The sequence below is a fragment of the Alosa alosa genome, chromosome 11, assembly GCF_017589495.1.
Source record: "Alosa alosa isolate M-15738 ecotype Scorff River chromosome 11, AALO_Geno_1.1, whole genome shotgun sequence".
Classification (NCBI taxonomy): domain Eukaryota; kingdom Metazoa; phylum Chordata; class Actinopteri; order Clupeiformes; family Clupeidae; genus Alosa; species Alosa alosa.
The window spans coordinates 30,720,933-30,728,569 of NC_063199.1; the positions used below are offsets into that span (position 1 = coordinate 30,720,933).

At 38.9% G+C, this 7,637-nt stretch overlaps 1 protein-coding gene across 1 annotated transcript in view; it reads right to left on the reverse strand.

Moving 5' to 3' along the window:
- Nucleotides 1–6,366: 6,366 nt before the first annotated feature.
- LOC125303683 (MOB kinase activator 2) overlaps nucleotides 6,367–7,637 on the reverse strand; it is an 8,400-nt gene continuing 7,129 nt past the window's right edge. The window contains exon 5 of the mRNA XM_048257559.1: nucleotides 6,367–7,637. This exon is cut by the window's right edge and continues 514 nt beyond it. The gene's annotated coding sequence lies outside the window, so the exon portion shown is untranslated.

A 7,637-nucleotide genomic window follows, 5' to 3' on the forward strand; every position in this document is an offset into this window, starting at 1 on the left:
GTCTAGGCACCATATCAGCTAATGTCTATAATTTCAGCCAGGCCACCCTAAGATTAAAAGCTCCCCTAAAAAGTAATATGCGTCCAAATTCACATCCAATCTCTGTTGAATTGCTTACGGAGTAGGCCTACTTATCTCACATACATCACAGATGTCACGTGGAAGAGAGGAACCAGTGCTTTCTAATAATATGCGGCTATAGGTGCGGTGATTAATAGGTGCGAAAATTAACGTTGGACATACATGACATTTTAGCATATTTCCATTCTGCACACAGCGCATCTCCACCCATTACTCTCGGCAGTATTTCTTAACTCGTGGCAAACTATGTATTAGAATAAACAGCAGAACTTACCGGACACGAAGATACGCATTCTTCTGCTTTGAAATTGCAGCATATTTCTATATGGTATCCAACTTTGGGCTAGAATTCTAATGTAATAGCACCCCAAAATAATGAACTTGGTTTCCATATCAAAGAATCAAAAGTTGATCATGGCATGCACAGATCAACTGTGCTTTTGAATATATTTCTACATATGGTTCAGGTGACACGAATGCAACAATCACGAGACAAGTATTTTTCCTTGACATAAAGGCTGACTTAAGATATATGCAAGGATTATCACATCATTCTTGCTGTCTTGAAAACGATATAGCCTAGCATAATAGATAGCCCTTACAATGACCAAATAGATTAATAGTAAAAAACACTGAAAATAGCCTAGGCCTCAAATGACTAATATCTGACTTATCTGGTTAAAAAGTGTCATAGCTTAGTCTAGGGTGCAGTTGTTTTGGTTTCAATACTGATTGATGATTGTTTGGTGAATGTTTGATTATTGAATGATCACATACGTTAACAGTAGTTTGTAGCTAGTACTGTAGTAAAGTAGGCTACCCTAGTTCAACAAGAGCACTGATCAAATGCGATAGGAGAGGAAGGGCGGAGAGAGAAGGCCGTGCGTAATATCTCAATCTATACATCTGCTTTTAGAATTTCATGGTATTCTGCAATTTACACATCCAGTAAACAGTGGCTCAAGAGGGGATTGTTGTGGAAGTCAAGACAGTGTTCTGTAATCAGGTTACCCTTCTGAGATCTTACTGAGATCATATCACCATTGCACTCCCTTTCTCTGTCAGATATGTGCGACGGAGTATTAGGGCCATACATGAAGAAAAAATATATTTTTGCCATGACAAGATTAAACTCTTAAACAAGATTAGACTCATGTCGACATTAAACTCAAAATTTCAAGAATAAAGTTGACTTTAATCTCGACATTTCGTCTTTATTCTCGATATTCAAAAATACATTTCACATTGCACATATCTTAAATAACTCTTTGTCTGCTTATTGTACTGTAGGTAATTGGCATTTATTGCATAGCCTACTCCAGAATCATCTCACACGGACACATCACATCTCACAGATTTGCGATTATGCCGTCATGACTGGAATGAATGAAAAATAACTTGAAACAAGTCTACTACATTTGAGACCGAGACAAGACTGAGTCAAAATAAAGTTGATTCCAAGACAAGACCAATACTGTATAAGGGGTCTCGAGACTGGTCACGAATACTACAACACTGGTGTGTGTGTGTGTGTGTGTGTGTGTGTGTGTGTGTGTGTGTGTGTGTGTGTGTGTGTGTGTGTGTGTGTGTGTGTGTGTGTGTTTGTGTTTGTGAGTGAAAGTGGGAGAGAGGGAGAGGGAGATAGAGAGAGATTAGTATCAGTCAGGAGCCATTCATTAGAAGCATGATCCACTCATCAAACGTGGGCATTTCTCTGTGTGTGTGTGTGTGTGTGTAGTCTAAGAAAGTTAGCCTGAAAAGGGATCAAATGCGCATTTGGTATAATTGGCCATTGGCCAAACCATCATTGTATGTAGATTAAGAATTCCATGTGCTTACAATGGCAATTCTTAACAGGAAAACAATTACAGAGCTTTCAATAGCAAAATGAATATTAGGCGAAAAATCAAAAGTTCATTTTAGTTAATCAAGATTTTAGTTAATATCTCCCATACTTACTCACAATAAGTCCTTGACTAACTGATTAAGCACTCAAGGAGTTGGGGTCAAAGGTCAAGGTTGCAAAGGGGTCACACTCTCAAAGAAATGCTGTGTTTGTGCAATATCTCCCAAGCAGATTGATGGGATAGTTATTCAATAAAGCTTAGATAAACTGATCAGGTAGCCTACTCAGGTCTTTCCAGGTCATATAGGATATGGCAGATGGAGGCATACCAATCCATGCTTTGCGTCAAGTTCGATTTTGTTTCTGAATATTTGAAGAATTATGTTGCAATTAGTTCACCTATACAATACAGGACTATGTACAGGTAACAAAATATGGAAGAAGGTGGCCTTTACTGATTAACAGTACTAGGTCTGATGAGGATCCCTCAACCTCCTTGGATAGAAACATTGAATTTCAAGAGTGACCCCATGTTGTGACCTTGACTTTTGACCCCCTCAACACCTACAGTTCATCAGGGCCTTATAGTACATAAGTATGGCAAGTTTTGATGGTCCTTCTGGGGATATTGGAAAATATCACAATGTGTTAACATATGATTTGGCCTATATATTATTGTGGTTAATTGAGATTGTGATTTTTTTGTGAAGGGTTGGAGTTGTAGGCACCTGATATTCTTAATCTACATGAAAAGACAGGGAGTCACGTGACATCTCAACTGCGATGCAGGTGTAAAAGACAGGTCCAGTGATACCAAATCCCATCGCTATATTTACTTCCACCTTCAGCCCAATTTGCTCCCTCCTGTCTGTTGCTGTCTAATTCCCGCAAGTCCACTGAATTTTCCCTCTGCCACAGACTGTCGGTCTGTTTACTTGTCTGTCTGACTTACTGTCTGCCTCTCTCTTCTCTCTCTATCTCTCTCTCATTATCTTTCTCTCTCTCTCTCTCTCTCTCACACACACACACACACACACATAGACACAGAGGGGGGGGGTATCTTTATACTAGTTCCAATTCCCCCTGAATGACTTTCATTGACTGCATTCATGGATGACCTTATCTGATGCATGGTGTTAAGTTGCAACCTCTCTCTCAAATTCAAATAATAAAAAATGCTTTATTGGCATGACAAGGTCACTCATATTTCCAAAGCAGTTATTATAAGTGAGCAAACACGTATACATACAGTATCAATAGTAAATGTATAAAACATATTCATAGTAAAAAATACAGATAGTGTATTTGTGTATGTGTATGTGTGTGTGTGTGTGTGTGTGTGTGTGTGTGTGTGTGTGTTGTGTGTGTGTTTGTTTGTTTTTTCTCTGTCTGTCTGTCTGCATGTTTATGACTCTGACCCTTAGGCTATGTCATATACAATTTCAGCTCAACGGGGCTTCATTCATCTTGTTTTGCATCATAACAATGAACACTGTCTGGGGGTGCCAAGGTCTGCACCTTCCAGAGCGAGCCCATAAACAGTAGCAAGGAGTTTGTCACCTCTAACCCTTTTACTAATTGTGCATTTGTGTACTGTATAATAGTATACTTCTACTGTAGATTTGTGATGCTTCAAACGTGTGGATGTGGTTTCCTGTGAGAAGACTCTTTCCGATAAAACTACTGCATGTACTTTTGCGGTTGAAAATAAAAGTATTTGGAGAAAAACAAAACAACAATTTCCTCCACCCATGCATCTACTGAACTGATCAGTGGACTGACCCCTAGTGCCACCTATAGGGGGAGTAAAGTAGCACAGACTGGGTTTCCCCCCACTTTTCCTCACTTCACTACATCTTTCTCAATGAGTATCTCATTCAATTAGAGTAAAAAATATATTCACCATTTCATGGCGAGAAGGCTTTGAAAACTTTGTGTAGAAACACCAAAAATCTCTTAGTGAGGAGATATCCCTCTGAAGGGTCATAGAGGTAAGTATGTAAATAAATAATACATACATACATACATACATACATACATACATACATACAAATAAAGAAAAAAAAAAAAAACACTCAAAGAAATACTATATAATAATTTACCACTTCTGAGGTACATTGTTTTGAACAACTACTTTTTGGTATCACTGTGGACTTCATTTTGATGATACGTGGTTGTCTGAAGGACAGAGGAACACACCTGCCATACCCTCTACTGTCCTGGCAGTTATGGTGTTTTGCTCAGTGCCACCTGGGCAGCTATGGTGTTTGCAGGTTTTGCTCAGTGCCACTGCCACCTGGGCAGCTATGGTGTTCAGTGCCTGGGCAGCTATGGCTTGTAAGGTTTTTGTATGATGTGCAGGTGGTTAGCTCAGTTTTCACACTAGTAACTCTAATAATACGGTACTGCAAACTATAAACTCTAATAATACAGTTTTTCTCATTTGCTTTGACGCATTTCTCAGATCAGAATTGAAATTCTCTAGATCAGAATTGTTCAAACATATCTTATCACTTGTGTACAATAGTTTCTTCCCATCTTGAACAAACAGCAATGCTTTAGTACATCCATACAACCAATTTTGTGCAAATGTCTGCTGTTTTTTTTTTTTTTTATTTTATTGGACTCCAATCAAGTTGAAGAAGCATCTCAAGGACCATTAATAGAAGTAGCATGCACCAGAGCTCAATTGCAAGTGTCATCAAAGGGTCTGAATACTTTCAGTAATATTTAAATATTCTTTATTTGTTATAAATTTACAAAACTCTCCAAACACCTGCTTTTTTGTGGAGTGTGTTGGGGTATTGTGTGCAAATAAGATTGATGAGGGAAAAAATAATTAAATCCATTTTAAGATGAGTCTGAAACAAAACAAAATGTGGAAAACTTGAAAGGATCTGAAAACATTCCAGTTGCACTGTATTTCAGCACTTGTGTCATTACATGCAAATGTGTTGAACTAGCTGTCATAACTAGTTGTCATAGTCTGTCTAGCAAATAAATATATGTGACCTGACAGACAGGAACGTCAGGATGTATAGAAAGATGTAAAATGGTGCACAGCTCTGACCAAGAGGCGTTTTACTATATTGGTAATTTTTCATTTGCACAATGCTGTGAAAACATTTGTTTTTTTATACTGTCCCAATGTCTGTCAACACAAAAAACTCAAAACTATCCACTGTCTTGCAATCAACCCCCTTCACACACAATAATGTGTAACTTTGTAGTTTAGAAATAGAAAATAGTGCTGCCTTGCGCATTGTTACTTACTAAAATACTTTCTGGCCCCTATTTTCCGACCTAGCACATGGCGTGGTTATTTTCCCAGCGCAAAGTTTATTTCTTTTTGCGCTGGACATTTCATAACTAAACCACACCCAATATGGACTGGACAAATCCTGGTATTTGTTTAAACTATTCACCAGTGACCATGCGTTTTAGACTGTCATGATAGGGCCCACAGAGTTACAGTACAAGACAAAACCATTTGACTACCTTGACGTGGCATCAGGACTTGTCATTTTGATTGCTGATAACAGTTTCATTGGTATAAATATTTGCTTTTGAGGCATAAACAAAGCATTTTGAGCAAAATACGTGTCTTTTCAGGTAAGTCACTATGCGGTGCAATTTGCTCTAATTGTTTTGAGAAATGTACGGAGCCCCTAAGGGGACATGAGCAAAATAAAAATCTAAAGTTTAGTTTCATGTGCTCACGTGAAACTTTCATGTGCTCACGCAAAACTTTCATGAATAAGCACCTTGAAAGTTTCACGTGAGCACATGAAACTAAACTTTAGATTTTATTTTGCTCATGTCCCCTTAGGGGCTCCGTAGAAATGCACTAACTGATATGCAAATATTAATGATGATTCGAGAAATGCAGCAAAGCGACTAAGAAAAACAATAATAATGTTGCATTTAAAAGTCACCCATTGCAGGCTACTATCACCACCCAGTGGTCATTAATGTTATTGTCCCTGTGTGTGTGTGTGTGTGTGTGTGTGTGTGTGTGTGTGTTAGTGTTACTTACATGCACAAGCCAGACAGGGTCCTTAATGTCAAGTAACGTCAATGTAATGTCTCTGAAACAGTGTGTAGAGTAGCCCATACAGCAGTGTGTGTGCAGAGTATCTGATGTAGTTTGTGTGTGTGTGTGTGTGTGTGTGTGTGTGTGTGTGTGAAACAAATTAGTATGCTAATCCACAGATTGGTTGTAATTAAACAGCATTTTTATTTACACATGAAATACAAGACATGGAGAGAAGAATAAATACGTATATCTAAATTTACTGTGTGTGTGTGTGTGTGTGTGTGTGTGTGTGTGTGTGTGTGTGTGTGTGTTTTCACTATTAAGTGATTCCTATGCTGTTTAAACCTGCTACACAAGATATCATAGTGTAAATAGAGGTCCAGGATCTTATTGTTTGCCTGAATGTGTGTGTGTGTGTGTGTATGTGTATGTGTATGGGAAAGAGAGAGAGAGCTTTTGGACAGGGATGTACTGTATATTTGCGAAAGCAGGTGCACTTTTCTTCCTGGATGAACAGGTCCTGTGTATCTGAATTATCTGCTCCTCTCCCTGCCCCTCTCGGTGTGTGTGTGTGTGTGTGTGTGTGTGTGTGTGTGTGTGTGTGTGTGTGTGTGTGTGTGTGTGTGTGTGTGTGTGTGTGTGTGTCAGAACTTGGTGACAGTCGGGACACAGTGAGCGGTCCTCTGCAGTGTGATGCATAATGAGTCCAGTGCTGGATGCAGGGGACTGCTGTGCAGATGGACACATACAGGGCTGTGTTGTCCTGGTTAAAACCCATCCTCAACAGGACAAAAGCAGTGGCATTTCCACTGAGGTCAGCTGGGATGCAGTGTGCTCTGTCCTCATGAGGGAGTGGTTTTCAAAGTTTGAAAAGTAGTAAAAACACAAATCATTCTATCCACATTTAGGGTGGATTTATCCTAATGTGTATTGTACTGCATGTCTGGATGTACAAAACATGCTATTCATGATACACCCATGTTCTTCTTTAGCATCTCACACTGGCCACTGAGCTGTTTCTGTTTGTCATCAGAGCATTGGATAGAGGCTATGTCCACACTAAAGGGTCATTCACACAATCGATAAGGATAACAATAACTATAATCAAACAGTTCTCATTAATATGAATGACGTTGTTCACACATAAACTAAAACGATAACGACATGAATAATGATATCGAAATGAAAACTAAAACGATAACAACATGAATAACAATATCGTTGGGGGTCACTCGCGATTTTGAGAACGATAAAAAGCTAATAGCCAATCAGAACCCATCAAATTTTAGCCGTCACATTCATTAACACAAGGAGAGACTTTGTTTATCGTTGTTCAGAGTGAAAGGTTATAGTTATGGTTATGGTTGTTATGGTTATAGTTACAATTATCGTTATCGTTCTTGGTGTGAATGACCCTTAATGCTTTCTCAAACTATTGTGATGATCTTTGTCCACACCAGTGTTTCCAGCTCTGTTTCTGAAACTATCAGCGTTAATACGACACGCCTGAATCACATTTGCTTTCTTCTGGAAAAGGGTCACATGAATGGAGAGTTCTGAATCAAGGTGAGTACATGTGACTTTTAAGACCCAGTCGGAAAGTGAGCATGGGTTTCTGTGTCCTCGTTTTCAAAAGTCTCCATTTCTGTTTGTCCACACAAAAACGCAACCCTG